Below are 7,046 nucleotides of genomic sequence, written 5' to 3' on the forward strand. Positions count from 1 at the left end.
CTGGCTCCCCGCGGGCCCGGCTGACCTCCCGATTTTCCCGGACATGTTCGGCTTTTGGGGATTTCCCCCCGGACGGGGATTTGAGCCCCCAAAAGCCGGACATGTCTGGGAAAATCCGGACGTATGGTAACCCTACCACAATGGCCTCTCAGGTTCTTTCTCAGCAGCCATCATGCACACTGGCCTGAAAAGTATTTAAATAATAAATTAATCCATTGTTAATGTGACTATTGAACGGTGTTTCACTGAATGTGGTGCTTGGGGGAGTTAACAGACTGACACATGTGGAGGAGGACAGTCTGGATTGTAGCAATGCAAGCTCTTCTCACCCAGTCTCAGCTCTCAGAGAACTGGACCTCTTTTAGGGATGACAGAGAAGTTCAGTGTCTACGGTTCATTCAGTCCTTGGCGTATCTGTTGAGAATGCCAACAAAGCTAGCTAGGAGTAACTGGCATCTAGCTAGCTAGCTGGCTAACTAACTGAGACAGTTGCTTTTGTGATGTGGGCCCCCTGAATGCCTGGGAAACAGACCTAGGCAAATCTGCTCATTTTTGGTTAGCTAGAACCGGGTCAGCCGTTTCCCTGTTTGTTGCATGGTACATTTTGCCCCCTTCACCCTCTCCAGACATGCCCTTCCCCTCTGTGTTCATTGGCAGGAATGGTGACATTTCACCTTGGATCAAATTTGCATATTCTTTGCCCAGATTTGTTCATTCATGAAAATCCCCAAGGCAGAAATTTTTGTCTATGCTTTTGCGGGGCAAAGATGGAATGTGTGAGTTTCCTGGAAGACGGAAGGTCAAAGAAATCATGATGTGGCCAAATCTTTGTTTTCCCTCCCAACCTTTGTCTACCTGGATGTAAGCTGTTAGGGGCAGGGAATGGCTCGTACTGTGTGTTTGTACAGTGCCTACCACAGGGAGTCTGGTTTTCGTTGGGGCAGCCAGGTGTTGCTTTAATGCAACTAATAATGATAATAGTATTAATAGTGTTTGCAAATGCGGCCCGTCATGTGTCTGGTAACATTTAGGCCCAGCATTGCCCATGTCCCCAGGTAGCAGGGATTCTTTTTTCCCCCCACTAAAACTTCTGCAGTGCCCAGCAAAAATCTGTGCTTGGAATTTGGGTGACAGGACCCTGGCTTTTATTTCCCCCCAGGCCCTGTGGCAGCTGTTCTGTACGGAGCGCAGCCTCTTGCATGCCAGTTTGATTTCTGCAAATCTGTTCACTTCTCGGGGGGGATCCAGTTGATACAAATCACTTCTCTCCTGACCTGAGTAATGATCGTATTCACGATGACAGTGTGGGTCTCCTTCCATTTCACAAAGCAACAGAAACAGAGGGTCATGGGTGGGGACAGGGAATCAGGCAACACTCTCCAGAATCAGAAAGAGAACAAGAAAACCAGGAGCACTTCACAGGGCCGCCCCGGGGGGGGGGGGGGGGGGGGGAGGGCAAGTGGGGCAATTTGCCCCAGGTCCCGGGCCCCGCAGGGGCCCCCACGAGAATATAGTATTCTATAGTATTGCAACTTTTTTTTATGGAAGGGGCCCCGAAATTGCTTTGCTCCAGGCCCCTTAAATCCTCTGGGCGGCCCTGGCACTTCAGCTGGTGTGTAGTGACGTAGCCCAGCTGAGGATCTTTCATATGCATCCACACAGCTAAGCCAATACTCTCTTGGAGGCTCTCATCACCTCATGTAACATCCTTTTTCCTGGCCTTGATATATGCAGACTTGCTCTGCTTATATCCAGTCAGAATACTGCTGGAAGGGTCATTTTCCAAGCCCATTGCTTTGACCATGTCACTCCCTGTCTGTGAATCCTACCCTGCCTCCATCTTCTCTATTGTCTCAAACATGAGCTACTTGTCTTCCCTTTCAAGGCCCTTCCCGACCTGTCCCCATCGTACCCATCGTCTCTCATTCGGTACCGAAATGTTGACTTCCGCCTTTCACCGGCCAATGGTGTCAGCCTCTGTCGCCCACTTGTTACATTTGACAAACAAGCACCTTTCTTCCATGCCTCATGCCTGGGACAAGCTCCCTGTAAACGGCTGCAAAACGAACTCAGTAACCTACTTCCAAACCCTCCTGAAAACTCTGCTCTGCTATGAGGCCTAAAAAACACTGAGGGCTATCACGCTGACCCTGGTGTTTCCTTGTACCCCCTGTCTTTCTGTATCCAGCTGTCTCTTGCTTTAGACTTACCTTCTAAGCTCGTGGTAGCAGGGACTATCTGTTGGTTCTGTGTTTGTACAGAACCTGTCTCAATGAGGTCCCGGGGCCCCTGGCTGGGGCTCTCAGGTGCTTTAATGAACAGTTAATGTTCTCTAGCTGAGAATCTATCCCTCCCTGGGTAAATAGTATGTAAATGTAAGGAGACCAAATCCAGGGCTAGTTTGAATTTGTGTCTGGAGTCCTTTCAGGATCTGCCGTTCAATTCTGGTCGGGCTGGCTGGGAAATGGGCAGTGGTAACCGTAGCCTTGTTTTCAAAATCAAGGGACACATCGGACGGGAGAGCAGATTGATTTATTTTCCTTTCTACTGCTAGAGCAAGCGGCATCTGCTTGTTCTCATTGATTTCTGCTGAACAATCAGCTGGTGTGCGCTCGCTAATCAAGCCAGTCACTTTTTGGCATCTGGTCCGAAGCCCTGCGACATGCGTAGAGAGACGTCCGTGGTTTTCCGTGGGATTGGCATCAAGCCCTAAGGCATTTGTCACTTATAAAGATCTTCTTGGTCTTGGGCATGAGCCGGGCCTTGTGCAGTGGCTCTGGAGAGGTCTGTGCAGAGAGAGGCTAAGGTCGGGGGTAGGAAGGTTCTTGTAAAGCCGGGGGTGACTCCTCCCAGACGCCGTGGGTTTTTGCACGGCAGGTGAGCTGCTTCTCCTTATTGAGGACAGTGGTCACTCCACAGTCCACAGCAGCAAACGGCTTCCTGGAGCTCACCGCTCCCAGGGGGCAGAGAGCAATAACGGCCGTGCGTGCCTTTCACACCCGAACAGCCATCAGGTTCCCCGAAAAGTCTCAGGAGCCACCCAGCCAACATTTGGTGGCAGGAACAGTAACCTATACAAAGGGGTTAAAAGTAAAGGCTTCCACTGCAGAGTCTGGTTCTGAGCTATTGGGTGAAGGTGTCTGTCCTGAGCCCTGAACCCTGGGGAAACAGAAGATAAATGGGATATTTAATGAGTGGTTTTAATGGTTTTGGCAGAGGGCATTAATTCTTTTCCTGCATTCCTCAGGTGAACTATACAGCAGCAGCTCCCTCCCTTAGAGAAGAAATGATGATCTCTATTTATCTTGTCTAGCAGCCCAGCTCTGGAAGCATTTTTAATTCAGTTTTTCTCTTTTCCCCTCCTTGTCTCCCTCGTTGTAAGTTCCATTAAAATCTGGTTTGCTGGCTGTTTTACAGGAGCCCTGTTCAATGACAGGTGGCAGAGATGAAGCTCACGGTTATTTCTCTTTTCTTTCTCTCTCTTTTGAAGGTCTGTTCAGGCTGAAAACCAGCTTATTAATTGTTATTTTCATTCAAATCCCTGGTTTCTTTCTCTTAATAAAAGAAAGAATGAAAGAAAGAATCTTCCACTTTTTGTCACTGTGTTGTTAGTAATAGAGATGTCTGTGACACTAACAGCCTAGTTAATCCAGTCTCTACATTCTCATTTAGTATGCAGATTCATCAGGTGGATTAGCAAAAAAAAAAAAAGAGAGAGAAAGACAAACTGTTGGTCATGAAATTTGCAAACACGGGGCTTGATCTGCATCATGTCCAGGTAACTTACAAGTTACAACAAAGTGAAAGGAGAATTAGGTCCATTATTTAGAAGAGCTCTTTTCTCCTCACCTCAGAGGAAGGCTGGTCTGATGTTTAAGGCATGGAGCTGGAGAGCTGGATTCCAGTCTGGTGCTGCCACAGGCTGTGTGTGGCCTTGGGCCAACACTTAATGTCTATTGAGTGTGTGGTTTTCAAAACTGCATTACTAATTTAGGAGCACAAATACCATTGTCCTGTGATATGCAGCGTAGATGTAGCCCTATCGGTCCCAGGCTATTAGAGAGACAAGGTGGGTGTAGTAATAAGCTTTGCGCAGTGGCAGTATCGTAGCCAATGAGGTTAATCCAAGGCGCGATTATTGCTAGTTGAAATCTTTTATTGGACCAACTTCTGGTGGTGAGAGAGACAGGCTTTCGAGCCACACAGACCTCTTCAGGTCTGGGAAGGGTGCCGGGGAGCCTCACAGCTAAATGCAAAGGGGGAACAGATTGTTTAGTGTACGGGGTTAGCACATATTCAAAGGGAGCATTCATGGTGAAGTGGCCCATTAACACTTCGGCTGTCATAGGACAAAAGGGGAGTTAGTGGCTTACAGATTGTTGTCATGAGCCATAAATTCAGTGTCTCTGTTCAGTCCATGATTTGTAGTGTCCAGCAGAGTTATGACTTTTAAGCTCCCAGGCTCGTCTTTTGAAAGTGTTGTGCAGGTTTCCTTTGAGGATGAGGACTGAGAGGTCAGATGCAAAGTGGTCGCTCAACAGTCTGATTTGAAATCCTCCCACTCAACATACTTAAATAAGTATATGCACAAGAGCTCTGATGCAGTCTGAGAGCTTGTCTAGTAAATGTAAGTCTAGAGTGTACTTTCAGACCCAAATTTCAATAAACCTCGGAAACTGCCTAAAATGCAACTTTTGACCCTCCAGGAACAAGCTGTTTATTTTCACAGTAATGATTGCAGGCTACCTGGGAGGAGGAAACAAAGCGATTGTATTCCCAAGGGCCAGGGCCATCACCCTAACCAAATCTGACACTTCCAGTGCTTGACAGTATTTTTAAAAGCTTCTGTCAGTTTGAGCAGATCTAGAGTTTGGGAATTCCAGGCAACTTGAGCTCAGAATCTCCAGCAATGGGATTTTATTAAAGAAATCTACAAGATAAAGTCAGTTTTGAACTAGCCCCTGGCAGGAGATGGAAGAGATGATAATGAAAACTGCAGTTTAGCAGAGTTCATGAGCCAGAGCAGAACAAAAAGCCCTCCTCAAAATCTTTATTTAATTTTAAAACTATTGTCTTCATTCACATTCATGTCCCTTTTTGTTCACTTTCCCCAAAGTTTCTTGCACAGATAGTGGATTCCAAAGGTCCACGTGTGAGGGAGGATTCATGGAAAGAGAATTTGAAATGGACGTGTATGAAATTTTGGGCCAGAGATGCTTGTGCATTCATCCAGCCACAGAAGAGAAACAATGTTCTGTGACTTATCTGACCAGTAAAAATACTTGGATAGAAAGACAGACACTGAGGCCCAGATGTTCCAAGTTATTTAGGGGCCTAACTCCCTCTGACAATAGGCCCAAGGGGTTAAGTAACTCACTTAAAGAATCCTGCCAGGTCAAAGGCAGAAGTAGAACCCAGGCATTCTGACTCATACTCCCTCTTTCAAAGGAGAAGAGCTTAGAGCAATAGAGCAGCACCAAGCAATTATTTAAGAAATAATAAACATCTAATTAACAGGCCGTGCAATGAGTTAAAGCAGGGAAGTCATGATCGGGGTGGGACCAGGTTTGTGGTGAATAAAACTGCAGCGGTTTGTAGGACACTGTTCAACAGAAACAAATGACATTAAACATTTTTTTTAAAAGTAGCTTCTTTCGTAAACCTGGTTTTAATAAACTTGCATCACCTCCTGCCTTTCTACAGGTCTCCCTGATGCCTTGTGATACCGACAGGCACTGACCTAATGACGCATTTTACGATGCTAATGCTATTACCAAACGCTGCTGGCTGGAAGCTTTTAATTCACTTCCCACTCCAGAGGGATTGTCTGCTTTTTCATTGGGCAAACAATAAGGAACAAAATATTTACACAACTCATCTGGGGTAGCAATATTGTCCCATTGATTTTGTGTCGCTTGGATTTAAGCAGCTTAAACATTATTGGTTTTTCATAATAAAAATTAGTGATGGAGCGCTTTGAGAACCACAAGATAAACAAGCACATGCTAGGATTTTTATACATATAACACTCTTCCCTGCCCACAAGCTGTTGCATCCTGGGAGAACCAAGTCAATTAAAAAAAAATTAAGGGTGGAAAAATATTAGGAAGGGGGGAAAAAAAGAGTTTTGGCTAGAGCAACTAATAGCAGAATGGTCAAACCCAACTCGTGCTGTTGGTCTGTTGGAGATCCCCCCCCAGATCTCCAGACTAAAGAGCTGCGAACATCATGTGATGCTCACAATAGCTGGGAAGTTGCCAGGAAAAGATATTGGACCTGACTTGCCTCTCACGTGAGCGTCAATAACTCCGCTGATGTCACTGCCCGGGTTCTGCTCAGCCTCTCCATCCATCTCCCCGGCTGGCTGGGCTGGTGGCGAAAAGGATCCCCAGCAGGTAAAACGATACAGCTCGAAACTCAGCCTTTGAACCAGCCGTTTAAAACACAAACCAGCTCCCCGCCGCCCCCACCCCCGCCAAGTGAGGAAATGGATGGAAACACAGAGCAGAACCTGCACAGCAATGCCGAGAGAAAGTGAATTCCCTGATTGAAACCCGGGGGCTCTCATTTGGGGGAAGGAGGGAGAGACGGGGGCAAAGAATGAAGCAGATTAATTGGCTTCTGCAGCAGGAAAGGGTTGGGGGCTGACACGGCTAAGGAGGTGGCAGCCAGCTCCATCCCTCTGCAATGGCACCCAGAGCAGCACTTGCTATTCTGCTGAGCACGCGGCTGCCTCCTCAGGGCTGAGCTATAACAACCAGTGCTCTCAGGTGACAGTCCTCCTACCCAAAGGAACCCCTGCTCGGGGCACCGAGCGCTGAGTGTTTCGCATCCCTGGAAAACCAGTTTCTAGCCCTATAAATCGCCTCCTTCTCTAACTCTCCATTCCAGTGTTGCCAACTCTCACGATTTTGTCATGAGTCTTATGATCATTATTGTTTCCCTTAAAGCCCCAGCTCCTGGAGTCAAGTGGATTGGGGATGATTTCAGCCTTCATTCTTAAAGAAACAGTAAGTTTCTAGCCCTTGAGGTTGGGTGGAAAGCTT

At 47.0% G+C, this 7,046-nt stretch overlaps 1 pseudogene; it reads left to right on the plus strand.

The window, feature by feature from the left end:
- Positions 1–4,084: 4,084 nt before the first annotated feature.
- Positions 4,085–4,200, plus strand: LOC112059397 (U4 spliceosomal RNA; annotated as a pseudogene).
- Positions 4,201–7,046: the final 2,846 nt, after the last annotated feature.

The sequence above is a fragment of the Chrysemys picta genome, chromosome 23 (assembly GCF_011386835.1).
Source record: "Chrysemys picta bellii isolate R12L10 chromosome 23, ASM1138683v2, whole genome shotgun sequence".
NCBI lineage: Eukaryota > Metazoa > Chordata > Testudines > Emydidae > Chrysemys > Chrysemys picta.